The sequence below is a fragment of the Epinephelus fuscoguttatus genome, linkage group LG3 (assembly GCF_011397635.1).
Source record: "Epinephelus fuscoguttatus linkage group LG3, E.fuscoguttatus.final_Chr_v1".
Lineage (NCBI taxonomy): Eukaryota > Metazoa > Chordata > Actinopteri > Perciformes > Serranidae > Epinephelus > Epinephelus fuscoguttatus.
Genome location: NC_064754.1, coordinates 20184489 through 20207086, shown reverse-complemented (window position 1 = coordinate 20207086; position 22598 = coordinate 20184489). Strand labels below are relative to the sequence as shown.

General features: G+C 41.4%; 1 protein-coding gene across 2 annotated transcripts in view; it reads right to left on the bottom strand.

The window, feature by feature from the left end:
- The window catches only part of fbxo41 (F-box protein 41), a 78934-nt gene extending 60246 nt beyond the window's left edge, over nt 1–18688 (bottom strand). Inside the window, exons 1-2 of one of the 2 annotated variants that reach the window (XM_049569198.1) lie at nt 18674–18688; nt 18417–18517 (exon numbers count right to left, since the gene is read on the bottom strand). The gene's annotated coding sequence lies outside the window, so the exon portion shown is untranslated. The other variant, XM_049569191.1, reaches the window with a different exon arrangement.
- Between the last annotated feature and the right edge of the window lie 3910 nt (nt 18689–22598).

Sequence of the window (22598 nt, the reverse complement as noted above, 5' to 3'; positions counted from 1 at the left end):
CGCCAACATCATCTTCTGGTCAGAAGTCTACGAGGTCAGCAGGACAATACTCTAAGTCCTTTATGAGGGGATCCAGTAACTCACACTATCCAGCTTGTGTCTCTGCAGTTCCTTGTCAGCCCTACATGCTGCTGTATATTTTCAATATATACCCCAGCAGACAGTGAAGAAAACACAAGTCAATTAAGTGCACACTTAAAATATTCAACTTTCTACTTGGACTAATTTCTGAATTACAATGCACCTTTCATTTATGACCGGAGTCAGGCAAAAATATTCTTAAAAACTTTTAATCACTTAAATCATCATGTTATTATCATTTCCATCTGCTCCTTAGATGCTCAACAGAGTTGAGCTGCTTCAAGAACACTGTATCATGGTGTTTATCCAATTACTCAGCACCTGATGCACCTGGTGAAATTCAGCATACCAGCCTTCGTCAATTCCCCTGCATCAGCTCATCTAATTAAAGTGCAGTATTGTGATCAAGCACAAATATTTTTGCAGGATCTCTGGGTCTCAAAAACCAGAAAGTGGTAAGAAAAAAAATCAGGTGCGCTCTTGACTATTAAAATGGCCAAAACAGGTTATGTCTTCATATTGCATAATAATAAGAATATGGTTAAACTGTGTCAAGGCTGGGGGCGTCGGTGGCTTAGTGGTAGAGCAGGCGCCCCATGTACAAGGCTGTTGCCCGGGTTCGAATCCAGCCCATGGCCCTTTGCTGCAAGTCATCCCCCCTCTCTCTGTCCCCCCCTTCAAGCTTACCTGTCCTGTCCAATAAAGGCAAAATGCCCTATAAAAAAAAAAAAGTGTCAAGGCTGTTTCAAATGGTGCAGTGGTTAGCGTTTCCACCTCACAGCAAGAGGGTTCCCGGTTCAAACCTGGGGTGGGGGGGCTCGAATCTTTGGGTGGAGGAGCCCTTCAGTGTGGAGTTTGCATGTTTGTGTCAGCATGGGTTTTTCTCTGTGTACAGTACTCCAGCTTCCTCCCTAAAGACATGCAGGTTAATAGGTGACTCTAAATTGGCCATATGTAGGTGTGAATGGCTGTCTGTCTCTAAGATAGCCTGGCTTCCTGTCCATGTTTCTTTTCCTAAACCTAACCTATGTAGGTTTACTTTCCCAAAACTAACTTACATACCTTTATGTTTAGTGCGTAACGTGATGACAACCAACCATGATTTTTTCCTGAACTTAACTGCAATAACTTTACTACCTTTCCATGAACCTAAGCTACGTAACTGTTCATTAAAGACATCATTTTAATCTAATGTGATGACGTCCAACCACATTTTTCTCCTTAACCACCCATTAGGGGTGCTAATTCGTGGGATGGGTATTCCTTAGATGTCATAGTCATTCATTAGTTGTATAAAGATTCATTGCAATGCAATATTTTTTATCACATTATATTGGGCTGTAGCGTAGCATTCTACTCAAATTTAAAATTATCATCATTATTATTAAGATAAGAACCATTTTAAATGGGCTGCTGTATTGTGATATAATGTAAAAAGCAATATCATCATAATCTTAAAGCTCTGCTGAACTCCTACTTCCTGTTTAGTACTCAGCCCAATGAAACCAAGATCCTGAACATCAAGTACCGCTGAATACTGAATATACCTCATCCAAGAACTTAAATCATTACTGTAATTTGTCTTTTTCTTTTTTCTTTTTTTTTTTTAAATCAAATTAAATTAAAAACAGCAACCCAGTGGGTGCTGGTTCGACAACCAAGAATACTGAAGCTCTGAACTTGAAATGGCGTACATTTCTGTTTCAGCCAAACAATCTAAGTCCACATGGTCTGCATATCAAGTACAGCGGATGTCGCAGAGTGGGCACAGTCTGTATTTCAACGTGCACCATTTGGACTCTTACAGCTGAGTAGAATTGAAGTTGTACACCAATCCAAGACTCACAACTTTCTACAGCAGCTATTACTCAGAGAGGCAGTAGGCACAGACATTGGCGGTGTAATCACAAATCACAGATGCAGACTGTTCCTCAGCAGAGGGCTTATAGACTGGAAATCCCCAGAAGTCACTGAGACTGTTATTAGAAGTCTGGTGAGGCTGGAACGGGGAGTGTACTGGCAAGCCGTGCCCACTTATTAAAGGAGGAGGATTTCACAGATGCAGTCACTACACTGCAGACAGCAGGCATTCCCATCTGCTTAAAATTACAAAGCGAGGTATTTAACCGGGCAGGAAATGGAAGGAAGTGAGGCTGTTTGGTAGCCACATGTCACATCCTGCCAATGGAGCTCAGCTGAGACGTCCCAGAGAGGACTGCATTTAATTCTGTATTGTGATTATTGAATGGTGACCGTGTGTAATACATTTGACACATGAATAGCCACGGCATTCAGCTTCCCTCGATTCTACCAGCACCAAAGATCGACAGCAGATTTCATGCACAAACACACAGGATGTAAAGCATCTACGACGTCTGCTGCATCTACAGTATTAACAACTCATCATTTTGGAGTTCATATTTTCTGTATTTATTGTGAATATTTTCAAAGATCCACGTTACAAAAAATTTTGGTGTGACCACTGGTAACTCTGGTTTTACACTGACAGATGTGTTTTTCCCATATCGTCTGTTTACTTTCTATTATAGGAAACATATTCTGTGTGGTCCTCACCATCAAACGACCCAGTAAACTGCAGTAGACTGCATTCTCCTGTAGCAAGAAACAACAGTTCTTTGATGCATATTAGGAACACACAAGGAGATATCCTGGGATTAGTCCAATGTGACATCTTCAAATGTCTTGTTTTGTCCAACCAAACAACCAAAAGTTAAAGAGAGGCAGCAAATCCTTCCAGTCGAGAAGCTGGAACCTGAGAGTGTGGGAAAATTGCCCACTTAATTTTTCAGCTTGAACAATAACTCAAACATCATTATCATTTTTCTGTCCAACGACTGATCGATCAATCAACTTGCAATGAACCAACAAGATTGTTATGCTTGAGTGGAAGGCTGCAACAACCAATCAAAAGGTAAGGAAATGCAAACACCTGAGATGATTACAGCATCAACAATAAAAAAAAAAATCCATGAAATATGACAAACCATATGTATAAATGTTAGAAGACAAATATTAGATAATACTTGGTTTGATATGTGGGGACAAAAAATGTGACTGACACTTTTTCGAACTAGTGTTGGGCCAGATATCGACATTGCAACGATTTCGTAGGGTTGACTATTGAAGCTTTCACAAAAAATTTACAAAATTAGATTGCTGCTGAATAATCATCAGTAGTATGGATACAGAGACTAAGTGGGTTAAGGTAAAATAGAATAGCTAGAACAGTCTGGTAAGTAGGGCTGCATGACTTAGGCCAATATGATAATCATGATTATTTTAAACGACCTCAAGATCACAATTATTTATTCAGATAAGTGAGCTACTGGGTGCCTAAATTTCCCTTGGGATTAATAAAGTATCTATCTATCTATCTATCTATCTATCTATCTATCTATCTATCTATCTATCTATCTATCTATCTATCCATCCATCCATCCATCCATCCAACTACCTACTACCTACCTACCTATGGTAAGAACTTCAATTAGTAGCCTGGGACATCAGGCCTATATTTGGGACAGGCACCTATATAGGGCAGGCCTTTAATTCCTTTCACACAAAAGTGTTGCTCAGCAAAGATCAGGAAAATACAATCAAATTATTTATTTAAACCAGTATGAATATTACTTGTATAATATGAGGCTCAATTATGAATCATTCATTTGATCTAGCTCTGACAGCCAGGGCATCCAAAGAATTTCTACCAAAAAAAATGAACTGCTCGGCCACAAGACCAGGTGTCTAATTGAGACAGGTGTTTATTTGTCAAAATGTGTAGCCACATCAGGCCAGTAAAAGGGACTCGGGGTTTAACTGGGACTTGGCTTTCAACTGAAGTTTAAGGGTATCTATCTAATGCAGCCTTTTAAATTAGGAAAAGACGGCACTCACTTTATTAAAATAAAAATCTAGGATGATATTTTGTCTCACATCATGGCGGATAGAATACTACTGTATTGCCTAGCCCCATTTCAAACCAATCTACTATTCTTTGTATAAAAAAAAATCTGTAACAACCGAACACCATCAGTCGTACCAAACCAGCTGTCCCATCTGCATCCAAAATAAAGTGGTCTCTACCTTCCAACTGCCAACGGACAAGCTGTGTGATCAGATATACAAGAGGTCCTTTTAGTAAAGGCAGTGGGGTTTGAAACAGGAAATTCTCAGTGCTTCTTTGTCGCTCATGCACCGATTAGACACACATCTGACACAATCCCAAGGCCACATTTTGTGTCGTGGCACTATTTTGGGATACAAACATGCACAGAACGGCTCTGTAATGATGATTGTACAGAGCAGCCACCTGGTGCTATGGTAAAATATGACAGAGAGTGGCACTAAGAAGCATTAAGAAGCATAGCATTCAACTTTTAAAAACACAAGCATTAAGAAAATACTGTAGTGCTGCTATCTTTCTTTCTAACTTGTATGCACTGTTAGGCACTTTAAATGTTCACTGTCTGTGTTTAGTCATCTCTGGCTTATGTCTGAGGGGAATGAAGTCATTTAGTAAAGATCTGGATACTGTTACTGCTACAGACCATATTCTTGACTGATATGACAGGCCATCAAAAACATCACCCTAATTGTTTGTTTGATTTCTGTTTGAGTCTTGAGTAACCCTTATGTACAGACTTTTAATGGAAAGCTACTTTTTAAAAGCTGTTTGCTGCGAAACAGTAACAATCTCATTATCAATGTCTGTCAATGCAAGCTTTCAGACGGTCAAACAAGCCATTAAAGTCGGTCTAATCAAAGCATAAATAGACCAACAAGAATCAGAACATGGGCTTCAATTTGACCATGGTTCTTTACAACAAGGTCATGACTAAAAGGTTCTTTATATATTGCTGCTTACATCTGGGCAGCCGAGGGGTGTTTAAAAATGGAGGCCGAACCACAAAGGTTGCAAACTCCCACGGTCCATTTCTGAAGGTAGAGCCGGGAGGGAGTCACAGGTGGATCTTCTCAAATAGACAGAGAGAATAAAGATATAGAAAGGTGATGACAAAGAGCGAGAAAGGAGCAGAGGTGTGGGCGAGAGGAAGCTGCAAGAATGAGACAGACAGAGACAGTGAAAGTGTTTCACAGTGATGGGGAGAGGCACAGATACTGCAAGAGCTTTAGAAATTGTAAAGAAGTAATCGATTGCTGAGAGAAGATAGCCACTGTAAAATAAGTTTGAAATTGTGTGAGCTGACCAGCTGTTCAAGAGTAGGACTGGGCAATAATACGATGCTATTATTTCACTGGAGGTACCCTGTGGAGTTTTCCACCACTAGAAGCACTGTGGAGCAATGGTTTTATAAATGGGTCTCAGTTTTGTTAGTATCTTGTGCATGTGCACGAGGCTGCACACGGTGTCACACTTTTCCATTCTTCCTCAGTTGGTGGAATTCGCTGCGCCTGCTAAATAATTACGCTAGCAACCTATGATACAATATATGGACATAATCTTAATCCTTTTGCGGACTGTCTTAGTAATTGTGGCTCAGAGGTAGAGTAGGTCATCCACTAATTGGAAGATCTGTGGTTCAATCCTCAGCTCTTCCAGTCCACATGTCAAAGTATCCCTGGGCACGATACTGAACCCCGCATTGCTCCCAGTGGCTGTTCCATCAGTGTGTGAGAGCGTGTGAATGGTTACTGAGTAGCAGGTGGCACCATGTATGGCAGCTTCAGCCACCACTGTGTGCGCAAAAGCACTTTGAGTGGTTGGACGACTAGAAAAAGCGCTATACAAGTGAAGTCCATTTACCATTTACCCATTGTGTTCACATACACAAGACAATGTCATCAACATTTTAGTTAACAGGATGCCAAAATAAACAGCAGGGTTTTCCCGACCATTATAAGACTTAGGCTCAGCGATTCTCCCGTTTTTCTCTCCACCCCCGCCTGCTTGCGCAAGTCCGAATAAAAATTAAAAACACTTAAAAGACGACACAGTGCAGCTAACTGGTAGCCTGCAGCTGCGGTTTTAGACTGGAAGAGGCAAAGTCCTGATAATCCTTAGCTTGGCAATGAGCCAGAGAGTCCTGCGTTTGCAGTTTTAATCTCCAACAAATCCACCATCCAAAGAGTACAGCCGAATAACTGCGAGTAACAGCGGTGTTCCCAGAGGTAAGCTTGTCTATTAGTTGCAAGAGGCATCACTTGGTTTTGTTGACCAAATTTTTTTATTAAGTCTCAAACTGAGTAATTTTGGGCTACTCCTATAAAGGCACTAACATTTTATATGTACTTCTTTTATATAGTAGCAGGTGATCATTGCTTTTGTTTTGGCCAGTTTGAACTCTTGAGCTCTGGGTGGCGCTATAGAGTCCCTCTGGCAACCAAGAACGTATTTAAGAAGTCCTTCAGCCAGAGTGCCATCAGTATCCTGAACTCAACCAAGTGATTAATGAGTTTTAAACCACAGACAATGTGCTAATTTAATATGTAAAGTGTTTCGCAATGACTCTATTTGCCTGTTTGTCTGCTTTTACAATGTTGTCTTTTGTGTTTGGTGAGCTGAAGACAAATTTATATTCTATTCTTTAAATGTTGTTTATTTCATATTCCAAATCCCACGTCTTAATATTCTTAAGAATTATAAGTTCATTGCACTTTAAAAAGGCGTACTTGCATTATTATGCTATTATATTATCGTTACAGCAGTGGCATAAAATGATCTCAAAATGACAATTATTCCTGGGACAATACATCGTCCAACAAAAAGAGTTATCATGACATGCCTAACAGCTGCAATGCATAAAAAATACAGAAGGAAAAAAAGAGGAGAACTACTACTAGCAAGCAAACATGAATGTAAACAATAAGGGCATCATATGAATGTGGTGATAGAGACATTTGACATAGAGACACTGTTTGAATGGTTGTTTTTTTATTGTGGATATTTGTATTAGATGTTGTATTTGTTGCATTTTAATGTGATTTGATTGGCTGCTACCTCGGCCAGGTCTCTCTTGTAAAGGAGATGTTGAATTTCAATGAGACTTCCTGGTTAAATGAAGGTTAAATAAATGAATAAATAAAAATCATGGTTTAAAATTCTTCCAAAAATCACCTCTGCAAATGTGTTATGAGGAAGGAAATGCAATCAACACATTTATTTGGCCTCAAGGACAAAATGTGTTTTGGTGATTAACACTGAATGAACATAACTCAATCAATTTTATTACTCAGTTTTTTAATATGTGATTTTTTTCCCCATATTTTGATATATTCATACTGTTAATGAAAAAGACACTGATCATCGATTGCTGCTAACAGCTAGGCCAGCAGCTTGCATGGCAGCTCCAACACCAACAGTGTGTGTGGGTGAATGAGAGGCACATTGTAAAATGTAGTGTAAACATCTCTATATAACTGCAGTCCATTTGATTACATCTATCGCTCAGCCCTAATCAAGAACGAATAAGCACTCAACCATTGTTTTCAGACGTAAGTAAATTTACCAGGCTTTCATATACTTAATGGTGTTACTAGTGTGCTTCATATGATTTTTGTGTTTATGTTCTACATCAGAGTCAGAGTGTTTCCACGCAGCTGGAAACACTGATGTCGAGCAGGTATGAACCGAGATACAAACATCCTGATTGTACCCACTGTGCCACTCTGTCCAGCACAGCAGCATCCTATCTACGAAAGAGTAGAAGAGAGAGGCTAACACCAGTGACATTTGCTTCAACCCACAAGCTTTGCAGATCCATGCTGCTAGATATTTTAATATTTTACCCCAACACTCACTGCAAGCTCAACTGTCTCAGCGGGTGATCCCTCCCTGATTCAGCCTACTCAAGGTCACTCTCTTTTTAAGTCTCTTTCTACTTGTGTAGCCTTCTTAAAAGTTTTTATCACACTGCCCATGGTTATAAAGTGGAAAGTACTTGTAATCTACAGGCTTGAATACTGTCTATAATCGCCTTGCATTTTGTAATGCATTCTTGATTTCTTAAATCTATAGTAAGCAGGTTTTAAAGTCTCTATAACAAAATTAACTGTCATGCTAATTAGGGGTGGGCAGCATCTTATTTTTCATACCATCACACCTTCCTGAAATTTCAACGGGGTATACGGTAAATGACGAACAAGTGATATGATGAGTGCCCCTCCCCCAAGCTGTCTTAAGCCAAGTCCACATTACATGATTTCACCGCGATTTTGACGTCCCAGAGGATCTCGAGAGCCACCTTAGGTCGGAGGTGAGTCCGCAGATAGCCTGCCACGACGAGTCCTCATGTGTGAACAAGCCTAAGAGCAAGTCGCCCCCTCGTCTGCGGCTGGGACTGGATATCTGGCATGCTAGAAAACTGGAGAAGTCTGACACGACTGACAAAGAGCATCAGCCAATGAGAGGCGGGATACGTCCCACGTCAGCACGCAGGAGGACGGAAGAAATGTGAGGAGGACAAGCCGCAAGGCTGCCAGGTCCGCTTATTAGCCGTGACTTTGGGCTTGTTTCTAAAGTGGAGTTGCTTACTTGGGCTTGCTCTCTAAACGTCACCTTTCTCTATATATCTGTCTAATAAGGTATTTAAAAGCATGACAGTCGCTTATTTTGGGCTTGTTTCCATAGTCCTGGTTGCTTGTTTCTCTCCCAAGATCTGGCAACACTGACAAGCTGGCAAGCAACAACAACAATGGCGGCGTCCACGGGATCACAGGGAGCGCGTTGTGTTTGGACCCAGGCCCTGGAGGCAGATCTGATTCAACACTGGGAAGAATATCCATGCCTTTATGATGTGTCGTCTCCAAGTTTGGTGATGTCACTGCGTTATCTGGGGCTCTGCCGGCGAGGGCTCAGTGGAGAAATCTTGTGGTGTGCACACCCAGGTTGTAACACAGTTGGCGAGACTCCCGCTGACAGAAACACACATCGCCAGGTAATAACACTCAAAAGATTACGATAGTCTCCGCAACGCAAAATCAGGGTGAAAATCGTGTAATGTGAACTAGGCCTTAGGTTTTTAAGTCTAACAAATAGACTAGATACACTCACAAATTGTCAAGATATTCTTACAGCTATTTTCCTTATTAAACACAGAAATAAACCACACACCTTCTGAATTCCAGTTTTATTTCTTTCAGCAAACTAAGACTTGCTTAATTGCCTTCTTAATTCATTGTAAAACACACTGCATTCAAATTTGTCAGAACCGTAATAAAACTAACCAAACTCCTCCTGCTTTGGCCGTGTCGTTAGTTAGTCCACTGTTCCAGCAATTACCAATTCTGGTTTGGTCAAAATAAGTCCTTAGTTCACTGAGTTAGATATGAAATTATGCTGTTTAACCCTGTGGTGTCTCTGATGTGGACTGTTTATAGTCCTGTAACGTTATCCTCACCGCTAGGAGAAACCATATTTTTCAGCTCTGCTGCCTGTTCCACCAGACTGACCTCTGTATGTGTGGTCTGAGGCTGCAGTACGAACAAACTTAGGTAAGAAAATATTGATAAATCCTGGATCTACTATAATGATGGAATGCATGGTTTAAGCACAGATTTATGCGTACGCACTATTTGTGAATGAGGACAATATGAGGTTAATAGATGAGTGTCTGTATTTTTGATGGTATTGAAAATCATACTGTCGGGATTTCGAAATACCCTGGTATACCGTAACACAGTGAAACTGCAAAAGCCTATTTGGCTGAGGTGAGATGAAAAGACTGAAAACTTGACAAAGTTTTCATTTGGTGACATAATTTACAGTTGAAAAAGGGAAATTGATTGCAATACATTTTATCACAATACTCAGCATATTGCAACATATTTCAAATCGCAATAATATTGTACCATGACTTAAGTATTGTGATAATATTGTATCATGGAGCCTCTGGTGATTTCTACCCCTATAAGAAACCTAACTACTGACATGACTCACTGAGGTCACACCTGAATTAGCTGCCCCCGCTTTCTCCTTTTGTGCTATATTTTTGGTACTGCTGATAAGATTTAATGTCCATTTCTCTGTTTATCAAAGAGGAATTAGTTCTCCCAGCAGAATCCTGATAACTGCTTGGATTCTTTGAGAGCTCCTTTAGAGCGCTGAGCCTCTTCTGCCAAATCTGACTGTATAACCGTTTCCTATAAATGGTCAATTCCTTGACGTGGGTGTCTGACTACACTGTGGCTACATTTGAAAAATAAGGCTGTAGCAGCACCATGATAGACTGACATTACCGGAGGAATATTAGCACAATAACCCCAGTTATGATAATAAATTATTTAGCTCAAACTCCTTACACTATCTGTGTGAAGACACTGCGGCTTGCGCTGCAGTCATTGCACCTGAATTCTTATACTCTGCACCATGTGCATAAAACATCAGCGGGCCCTCAGGCTACACTAATGACGTGACTGTTTAAAGATCACCTCCAAAGGATGAACATCAACTGATCAACTTGGTCTGAAGTCATTCATAAATAATAAAAGTCACTGGTTCAAAGCAATATGTCACTCAGGTTCGGAGGCCAGGAGGCTCTGGGGCTCCATCTCACAGTCGGGTGAGATTTATGCCTGTGCGCCTGTGCTCTCTGATAAAGATTTGTTTTGCTCCGAGGTGTGGAGAGCAGAGTGAGTCAAGGTGTATCATAGCAGTCATGCCACTCCTCTGCAAAGCTTCACCCAGAGATGCTGCGGCACTGAACTCGAACTAGCAGTTTAGCAGTAAGCTACTGTATATAATACAGGAGGTGCCAAAGACTGTAAGAGGTGTGACACGAGTATCAGCCTACACTTCAACACTGGAGCTGTTTTCACTGCTGGTATTTGTCATGTGTATAATGTGCTCCACCCACTCCCACATTCTCACAGTCTATGCCATGATTAAACAGAATATCCAAGTAAATAAAGCAAAAATAATTCACATAGCCCAACCCTAGTCTGCTCTGCATAGCATACAGTGTGATAGCACCAATGTAAAATACATGCTAAAGCTTTCTGACAGCAGTCGACATGGACAAGAACTCAGAGCCTTGACATGTTCCCTGGACAGGCTGCATTATATGGACTCCCTTAGAAGCTGAATGGGAGGTTTAGTGAGGGCTCCTAATGCCTTCTAGGCTCCTACAGGAGCATGTCAAAGTGTTTTAGTCCTGAGAAAAGCCATGGGACTCCCATGACAGGACAATCTCACAACCTGGGGCTCCTCACCTGACAGCAAAGGGCAAACCTTGCCACTTATGTTGAACAGGACTCAGCAGACACTGGATTTATACAGCGAGCTACCCAAGATGACAAGACCAAAACATTTCACCTCGTGTGACAGTGTTACCACGACACTCCCCTTCTTTTGCAAAGCCTATTTGCATATTCATAGGGAAAAAAAATCTCCTTGAAGACAGGCAGATCATATGTAACATTTGCATAGAATCCAAATCAACACAAAATAACCAACACAAATTACCTTATCTTATCTTACTATATAATGACGAAAACTCTGTCTGTGTGTCTGTTCCACGTTTTTCTCCTCACTGACTTGGTCAATCCATGTGAAATTTGGCACAGTGGTAGAGGGTCATGGGAGGATGCGAATGAAGCAATATTACATCAATTGGCCAAAGGGGGGCGCTATAGCAACTGATAGAAATTGAATTTGCCTCTAGAACCCATAACTTCCGGTTATATGGATTTTTTGAAAAACACTTCAAATCGATCTCTTCCTCGGAAGTTTGACTGATCTGCATGAAACTCGGTGAACATAATCTAGGGAACAATATCTAAAGTTCCCTCTTGGCAAAAGTTAGAAAACTTATAACTTAACTTAAACTTAAAACTGAGCTTCCATAAGGCAATGAATATTGTGGAAGGCGTGGCTCATCACATAAAGGTGTATAACATCTCAAGGGTTTCACCGATCACCACGCAACTTTGTAGGCATATGACCACACATAATCTGATGGGACCCCTCCATTATTGACCGCATCAAACAAAACATACCATTAAAAACTACAAAAAGTTTATACATACAGTTCCTACATACAGTCCACACACAGAGCTGTCGCTATTCACAATCCCACACACTCTGCAACTACAATACATGTGCAGACTGCCATCAGCCAACAAACTACACCCTGCCCATACAACACATCTGTTTTGCATAGTCATCATTAAAATTACATATGTTGAAAAAAATAAATAGACTGTATGGTTAAGCTACAGTTAGCTTCTAATTTAAGGCTTTAATGGACAAGGGGACAAAACAGTTTTGTCAGGTGCAGCCCTTAATCAAAAGCACGGTAACTTCAAGTGGCTTAATAATTTTCATAATAACAAGCAGCGACCTGCACGGCTAAAACATGAAGCTAACGCAGAAGTGCCAAAAACTGCAGTTCCTCGAATGGCCACTTCAATCCCTGTAGACCCCCGTCTTAAAATGCCTAACTTTACAGCAGAAATAAACATGTTTACAGCCTGGTATAAATTTTGAGTGCCTGGCCATCTACAGTTGGTGTCCTCGAGCTCTCAGCCCCATTCACCCCTCACTCCGCCACAGCTCCACCCTCTCGTCTTCCTCTCATTGAGTTTAAACAACTCATCGCGTTTTAGAAGCAGCTTTTTAGGCACCAAAAGTGGATGTTTTTCACTACGACATTGCTGCATCTCCAGGTGAGATTGTGTCACCAAAAGCCAGGTATTTTAAGCCAAAACAGGAACTTTTCCTAACGACAAGAAAGTGATTTTTGTGCTTCAACATACATGTTACCCTTCAAGTTTCAACCTACATACAAATGTAACGCATCTATTATTTGCAGAAGCGTACAATGCAAAAACATTCTTGTGACTGGGTTGCACTAAAACTGATCTTGATTACATAATTGCCTAATCCCACAGGATACCCCCCATCTTTCCAACATGGTCTCTAGAAAAAAAGCATTTAAGGCTGTTGATGACTATTGTACAGTGGCTACAGTCATTTAGCCATTACTTCATTAATACACCCAGACAAAGGAAGACTGAAGCAGTATTAACATTCAGCTGACACATACGAGACTGAAAACAAAAAGACAGCTGAAGCTGCACAGCTCTCACCGCAGTGTGACACTGAAGGAATCGTTAGGGGAGCTCGGGTCAGGATGAGGCAGGCGAATGAGATGGACTGACTTTCGCAAATGTGAGCCGATGGACAGACTCATTCCCAGGCTCACCGCCGTCTACTATTGATCCAAATGACTGTTTCACAGAAACAATTACCCTCCAGTATACATACATCAAGAGTGCATGCCAGGAGGATGTTGCTAAACACACTAACAACACTGCTTCCTGCTTTGACCACTGTGTACGTTGGCACGCATGGAGACTTACAGTATGGGGCCACTGTTGAGAATGTATATGGAAAGCTCTGTTTATATCCAGCCACCTTATTTCCACAAACAAGGAGGGGAGATTAGATGGATATTAGCTTGTTAATGAAAGAGTGTAAAAAATAATGGATCTCACAGTTTCCTCAGCAGGTAATAAGACCCATTAATAAGTGATGCCAAGCATTTACCTCGCATTTAGTGGCATTAATCTAAGCCACTGCTGGCGATGCAGCTTGCCCTCTCATATATGCTTACACATTTGTCACCACCAGCAAGGAGAGCTACAATACCTTATCCAGTCAGAGCTGGATAAGATACTCTGTATCTCATATCCTCTTAAAAGAACATAAGCAAACTTCTAATGTACGTACGTTAAGCTCCCTGTGCTAGCCTAAACAAGGCTGGGGACGTAGCTTCTGTAGAGGATGTGTGTGGGAAGTGATGCAGAAAATGGCCTCTGTGATTTGTGGCCGCATTTCGTCTGTCTCTTAGGTCCTCTTATACTCATTAATCCTGAGCCTGTGTTGACAAGATATTTGAGTTGCTGGTAGACGAGTGAGAGAACCAGTGCAGATTAAATATTTCCTGTTTCAACCAAACTCATATATAGAGCTCTGTCTAACAAGGACGGGAAACTTTAAATGAGAAAAAATGTGATAGCATGTCATTCATGAAGAATATATCGTTATTCAGTGGTTGTAAAATCTTTAAGACAATAAAGACGATTCAGTGAATATTGCATAAAAGCAATTTACACACTACTGTCAGTATTTTTCCAGATTCAGTCTTTGGCCGTCACGAGCTGTCAGAAAAAGTTTAAAAGCCCCAAGGCCAGAATCATGAGCCTGATCCTTGATCTCTAAGTGATGGTTGGATGAACACCATTTTGCAGGCAGCTGCAACAATAACAGAGCAGCCCAGAGATGCCTGAGCCAGCTGTGCATGGGCACAAACACAGTCTTGTTATAACAGGAGTGAATACTGAGATGTAGTGAGTCTCAAATCAATGATTAGCTGAAGGGAAAACTTGATCACAAGAGAAAGGACACTTAGGACATGAAGCTACGGTGAAATGATAAGTTTTAAATGAGACACATAACTGAAGACAAGTGCAGAGTTGTAAAAGGAGAGAGTGCTTTGGCTCTGAAGGATAAGGCTGGTGATATTCTAGGGCTGTCACCCTTTGGTCTGATGGTCAACTGGTTGGTCGATGTGCTCTCGTTCAACCAAATACTCATTAGTCGAACAACTGCTGGTGTTAATTCATTAAGGCTGTGTGTCCACCAAAATCTTACTTGTACCAACTGAAAACTGCAGTTGTTGTCCAGCATGTGTATTGTCCTCTGTGATTGTTTGTCTTTGTGGTATTTGTCCCGCCCCTTCTCTACTGTGATTGGATTGCTGGTGACAGTGACAAGTGCAGTGTTGTACCCAAAGTTAAACATTTTTCAACTCTCATTTTTAATTAGAAAACAGATAAATAATCACAGAGGAAAATAAGTATCAGATTTTATCATTATGGGTTTAGTATCCAAAAAGACAGTGCAGTTCAAGGCTGGATTACAAAACTTCTGAAAGGGACAGAGTCACGCGGTAGCTCTTGTTGGAGCAGCACAATGGATAACATTAGCTAAGTCTCTTTCGCATGCAGCATTACAGAGATATTCAACGTTAGTAACGTTATGTTGTATATGACATCGTCAACCCCAACGTTAACTTCTATAGTGTCCGGTGTGTCCAATTTTTCTCATCAGTCCTGTTCAACGTTTAGTGGTGAGACGCACTCGCACATGCAGCTCAGGTGCGAAAGCGTTACAGTACGCAGTTTATTTTTGGATATATCACATTGGATCACATTTATTTTTCACTCCAGGCATTCCACTTGCCTGAACACAGTTTACTTGCCCTGGGCAAGTGTTAATGTCGAGCCCTGTGACAGGAAAAAAAAAGAAACGTTTTAGTAGACACACAATGCCACCAGGTAGAGCACACTGTGGTGATTTAGTTAATCTAGATATAATATGCCGATTTTTCTCCCCCATCAATTGATCGATTGGTTGAAGAGTAGGTAGAATTTCAGTGATTATAGCCCTGTGGTATGTTATGTTTTTCTTTAGAGTTGAAATAATTAATCAAGTCTGTTTTCAAAGAACATTCTGTGGCTCTCTGATGTGAGGATTTGCTGCTTTTCTCTGCTTTACATAGAAATATCTTTGGATTTTGGACATTTAAAGGAATACTTTACTGATTTTCAACCAGCTTTGAGTCATGACAATGCAGGTAGTATATGTAAATGAACTGTGGTAAACTTCCCTCCATCTTGCCAGCGCCAAGATCTCCCTGCTCATCTCCAAGCTTAAACCTTAAACCAGTGGATATTTGCTGGCTGTAGGGCTGTGGCTCAAACTACAGATAATCTTTCCACATTTTTGTATGCCTGCCACCATTGACACAAAGAATATAGAAGCGGATTGAGTGAGAGAGAGCCACCCCTCTCTCTCAAACTCAAACCAAATGCCAATCAAACGGTCAAATATGAACCCAGATTTTGTTACTGCGTTGCCTATTTCTCACCTATAATGACAAACATACTCTAGCTGTTTAACTGTAATTCAAAATCTTTTGTTAGCAGTTGCAATATTGTTTTCTGTGGAAAAACTGCCAAGCTTGCACAACGTCACCCACCAGCAGGAGCAATTAGTGGTCCAGTGCAGTGCAGTGCATTCTGGTAGTTCTAGCTTTTGTATCTCTTGATCAGAAGCAAACACCACAGTCCTTTTCCTCTGTTTCCTCTGGTCATGTAGCATCTATTTCAGAAGTATTTGTCTCTTTCTACTGCACAGACAGCTAAGTTTTATATATAAAACAAAAAAAAACATCTTCCCAGTAGTGAGACACTTCTTTAAAGACATCGACTTGGGTATTAAGAAAGAGTGAAGGATTCCTGTCACTGTTTTCTTTTATCTACGATCCTACTGAAAAGTATTGGCTGTGTATCCACAGTCTGATTTAGTTTGGTCCTCTGTGCCACAGAACAACCATTTGAGGAAAATAACTAGAGCTTTTTAGTAAATGAAACTACACATTTGAGACCCTCTATCTTGGAGATTTACATATTCAGCAGTCGTGAATAAGCTTGAGGAAGGTAAGGAGGTCGTAAAGTTTTCAGAGACAAACTAAAGCACTGTTAGTTTTGGTGTTTTCACGGAATCTGCAGACAATTATTCTTTAAATACGCAGTAAGTGTCTAACATCAGGACCTGCACTGAAAGCCCTGTGGGATATGTGAATTTTAGTGCGAGCGCTGCTAGCTTGTACCCATGAACTGACTGACAGCATCCTGACAGGTGGATCTGCATCCCTGTCTGATCTATGAACCTCACATCCAGAGAGGTAACTGTCACTCAGGGTGAATCAGTCAGCTGGTGGGTGGATAGGTGGGTGAGCATGAGAAGGAGGCAGAGAGTGTATGATTCGGTGTGACTCAGAAAAAAGGTAAACAAAAGTTTCCCTACTGTCCCAAAACGGCACAAATACAATACTGTAAACACACATTCGTAAGTTTTCTACCAACGGAGGATTTCTATCTGCCTGTGGGATCGTGGGTAATGAATACGAGACTCACTGTCACAGTTCTGAGAGCCATGCATACATGCATACAGAATGAAAACACACACACACCAGCACACACACCAGTAGGAATATTCAACGTTATGGACTGCACAACAGTCATTAAAATATTCTGTATCAGTGTGAATCCTCGCCTCACGTGTGATCACTGGGAAACCATCTGTCTGCTGCCACATTTACATGACGGCTGAAAACTACATGTATGAAGACGCCATGAGGTCCGCGCACACACACACGCACATAGCATATGTGTGTGTGTTGTGTAGTGCTGCAGTGCAGATACACAACACAACTCTCCCTGGCTCAGTTATCATCTGACAGTGAATCTCACCCTACAAAAAAACATGTTTATTTCCTGTTTTTACTCCTGTAGTTCTTCCTCCTCGTCTCACCATGACTGCTCCCAACTTTTTGTCACATCTGATTTCTACAAACACAGCAGCATATAGGCCACAGCCCACTGACTCTGAGTCAGGTTTCTCATGCACCGTAGTCACATGACAGTTTCCCAAACTCCAGCAGCCCTGGCTGTTTGTCACTTCAGCAGCAGTGTGCTGCTCAGGAGAGTTTCCAGGCATCCCATGGGAATATTATTGTTGGAGAGTCATGATTTCAGTGGACTCTGTCTGTTTGGTGTTTGCTCAGAGGAATATTAAAAAGCTAGGATTTGCATGGAAACTAGTCTGTGAGCATGGCTGCAAGAAAAAAATATAAATGCATGTGTGTCATGCTGAGATAGTTTATGGAAATACTGCCGCATTCAAACAGCTGTGTGTGCACTACATAAGCAGACACATTCAACTTGCATTGGAGCTCACTTTAACATTTATAAATACAGCAATAGCAGGTACAATCCCCACACACCCAGGCCAACACAGGCCGGTCACAGTCTCCTGTCGATTGACAACCGCTTAACGACGTGACAGTAAACACTGGCACATCCAGCGCTGCAAAACACATTGATCCTCATATCTGCACTGCACATGGATCAATCACAAGCAGCGTATCATGTGGGTGTGGACGAGCGGCATCACCAAATGTCATCATGTTAGCAATGAACGCCACCGTAAATGACTTAAACGCACCAACAGGCCCTGGAGTCAGGTTAATGCACACCGATGCTGATGGCAGCAGCTGTGCCCTCGGAGGGGAAGGGCGACAGGCTGGCATGTGCCCGATTTTCTGCTGTTTTCACAGCAGCACTGGCTCATCGCTGGACCGGACTCGTTGCGTAAATGTGTTGCACAGGAGCAGCGCCGTCAATGGAGCGATGATTGAAAACATATACACAACGCAAAAACACACGCGCGGCGACACAAATGTGGCGGGGGGGTCAAAAAAAATGAAAGAAATGTGCGTCTCACTCACCTCGCAATCTTCTCCCCATTTTTTTTTCCGCTCCAACCAAGGAACCGCTCCAGCCTTCACTGACGTCACGCAGCCCCTCTCTGCAGCAGAGAGCAGCAGGCCTGCAGAGGACGACCAGGGAGGAGAGGCAGAGAGAGGAGGGAGGAGAGAGGAGAGGAGGAGAGATAGAGACAGAGAGAGAATGCTCTAACAGATGCAAAAACATGAAGCATAAAAAATGCATCCCTCCCATTCTGATTAAGGAGTGGATACTGTACCTGTGAGGCTGTGGGTGTGGAGATAGCTGACACACACACAGACGGACACACACACAGACAACACATCACATTCTTCCAGCTCAGCATTGCAAGCTGTTAAAGACAATTTGCTCCTGCCAGCTGCTGCTTTGCTTTGTGAATCCACAGCAAGTAAAGTGGGGGATTGTGAAACATCATCTGTGTGTCATGCATCACTTTTACTGTTTAGCATCCTGTCAGTCATCCAAACAATATGTCTCTCAGACAGCCTTGATACAAAAGGAGGACACCAGAAGTCATGCAATCTATGGACCTCCTGCTGTGTTGCTCCTGGAGGTCCTCCTTTGCAAAACAGAAGGTGATTAAGAGAGTAAATGTCCCTCTTGGTGCTGTTTGATTCATGTAAAGTTTGTTTACAATGAAGACGGATTGGACACTTTAGAACAAGACTATTAAACTGAGGCCGCTGTGGCCATAAGTGATAATTATGTGGTGATTATAAAGGGTAAAATGTAGTGTAACAGTAGCTCAAGAAGTACCTTCAAGTCAGCAAACTGAGCCAGTAATGTCCTTTACTATCTAACATTACTAAACATTAGCCCATGGGACAGGGGAGAAAGTAGGCCCTCCAACAGCGTGTCGGCCAGAGAACAGGCTCTTGTAACTCATTCAGATTGCTGCCTCAGAAATACACTCATGTTCAAAGAGAAACCAATGTTAAATCAACTGCTATAAATGTCATCGTAAAGGCAAACCCATCTCAGTTATGGTTTCCTTTTTTGTGTGTGAAAAAGTCAACAGCAAATCTATTCTACTATAAAATAATATGTCTACATAAACTATAAAATTACAAATAAACTGTAAAAAAAATATAAAATTAAACAAATACTTTCAATTCAACAATAGATTTGTCCTGGTTAAAATACGAGCTGCAGCATTCTGCACTAACTGAAGCTAACCTACCAAAAATTTACTGGCATTTTTGTCATATACGGATTTGCACTGATGATTGCCTTGCCTTGACTATGTTGATGTTGTCCAGTGTCAAATCACAGCTAGTTTAGATGCAAAATCTTGTACTAAGGTGCATCGTAATAACGTGTTCCGTGGCCCATCCTACATACCATACACCACTGCCCCTGAGTGTAGTAAAGTGATGGATGCCTATGAATTTAACTTTACGTTTGTAAGAAAAATAATGTGTTATTTTGTTTTTGAAAATTATAAAGTCTTGCTTTAAAGGTGTCTAGATGTAGTGGTGAGGCTGCAAAACGTAAACTTCTGTGTGCCAAGTGTTTAGCAGAACTACAGCGGCTGATGTGAAAGTGCAAATGGCCCTATCTAGAGCCAGTGTTTGGTTTGTCTGTTCTGGGCTACTGTAGAATCAACATGGTGGACTCTGTAGAGTTGGTCCCACTGTCATGATCCTGGGTTTTTGTTCATAGTACGTCATCTTGTGGACTTCGTTTTGGGCTTTTCTGTTTGTGTTCTTCCTTGTGTTATACTATTCATTGATATTTAATCTGTTTCCTGTTTACTTTTGTAGCTTCTCTCTATGTGTCAGGCCTGGTTTTACTTCCTGTGCGTTTTCCCACCCGTTTTCTGTCACACCTGTCTTCCACCAGTCTCGTTAGTCCATCCCAGTTCCCAGAGTCTTCCCTTCACACATGTGCTGTATTAGTCTTATTTGCTCCACCCTTTTGTTCCCCACCATACCCTTGTTGTTACCCCATTTCCCTCCTTTTGTCCGTGTCCTCCTACTCCAGCTGTGTCTCATTCTTGAGATTTGTTTTCTGTGTATATATACCTGTGTGTTCCCTATGTTCCTTGTCAGTTTGTCTGTGTTCATCCTGTGTTCTTGGTGTTGTTCCCTGATCTGTTTCCTGCCTGGTGTCTTGTGTTCTATTTGGATTCTTTACCTGAGTTCATCGAATTACCCCGTTTGGTTTTCAGTTTTGTTTTGCTTCTTCTTCCTTCCTGAACTGATTTACAACACCCGCTCCATATGTAGATATAAACTGCTCATTCTAAAGTAACAAAAATACAATGTTTTTTTTCAGGTGATATACAGTGGTGGAAAAAAGTTTTCGGACACCCCATGCATTTGAGAAATATTGCATTAAGAATCACTCTTAGGTCTTCAAGTGCAATTTCTTTTAGCACAGTCACAGCTAAAATACTAAATAAATCCTAAAAAAGCCATTAAAAACTTAAAATTGATTGGTTCCATAAAAAAACATAAGAAATTTTGAGTATTGGGGGGTTTTTTTGGTACCAGTGATGAAGGTCGTTCTTTTTATTAAAAGACACAATTTTTGTTGCCAAGCTTCATGTCTACATAAAGCCAGCACATTTGAAAGTTCTTCAGACACAAAAATGGCTAAAACAAGGAACCTAATGCAGGAAACACGCCTGAAGATAAAGATTCTCAGCCAGGAAGGGTACAGCTGCCGCCAGATAGCCAGGAAGTGCAGATGCAGTCCTTCAGCAGTTGGATACACTCTGCAGAAATACAGACGAACCAACAGCTTGGAAGACAAACCAAGATCTGGGCGTCCAAGGGTTTCTTTAGCAAGAAATGACCGCATCCTGATCCGCATGTGCAGGCAAAACCGCCGAATGACATCACAGGAGCTTCAGCAGCAGTGGTCAAACCAAACTGGTGTCCAGTGTTCCACCCGCACTGTACGTGGCTGACTTTTAGATCATGGCTTAAGGTCCTACAAGGCTATCAAGAAGCCCCTGATCAATGAGAGACAGAGGTTAGCCCGGCGTCGTTGGGCCCAGGCACACAAGAACTGGACAGCCAGGAATTGGAAGAAGATTTCGTGGTCAGACAAGTCCAGTTTCCAGCTTTATCTTCCTCCTACTAATGTGAGGGTACGCAGAAGGCCAGGCGAAGCATTATCTCCAGCATGTACAGTACCTACTGTCAAGCATGGTGGAGGCAGTATCATGGTTTGGGGATGCATGAGTGCTGCTGGTGTTGGTCATCTCACTGTCTGTGATGGCACAAGATAATGCCCCTTGCCACACATCCAAGGCCAGTGAAACTTGGCTGCAGGAGCACAGTATCCAGGTCTTAGAGTGGCCAGCTCAATCCCCGGACATGAGCCCCATTGAAAATCTGTGGTGGATTATCAAAAGGTCTGCTTCAAAGCATAAACCAAAGAATTTAGAAGAATTAAAAGCAGTAATTCAAGAAGAATGGGACAAGATTAGCCCTCAACAGTGTGAAAGGCTCGTGGGGAACATGCCAGCCAGGATTAGAGCTCTACTACGTGCCAATGGCAGGACTACTAAATATTAATTTGATGATGTGATGGTTTATTTATTTTTTGTTCAGTTTTGAACTCATTCTCTGTTATTTGTTGACTTTGATACCGACAATGTTGAGAACTGACATATTGAAACTGTCAAGAATTTAGTTTTGTTAGTTTTTCTTGTAAACAATAAACAAAAAAATATAATTTGTATTTGTTTGTATCTGTCTAATGCAGCCACACCTTTTGAAACACGAAAAAGATTTTTCCACAAATATTTCATGATAATATTTGAGATTGTGTTAAATTTTAAGGGTGTCCGAAAACTTTTTTCCACCACTGTATATAAGTGCATAAAAACATAGTTATGAATATTCTATACCATAACTGCCAACAGATGCTACACAGTGCTCCTGAGCACCTGTATAAATATATTGTAGTCTAATAAGTACCATAATCAGTAGCACCTTAGTGAAGCTTATAGTATTTTTTGTTGTCAGTAAAGCCCCGGTGTCCACTGTGTGGTAGCCGCTTTTTAATTATTTGCAGACTTGTTTGGGACTTAGCATCTCTAAAGAACAATATTAGCTGGGTCCTTCATCATTAAGTAGTCCTGTGATTCTGCTTTCTAGAGGGACCCTGCGTCAGAACCCATTTCTGTGACCTGTATTACTTTATATTAT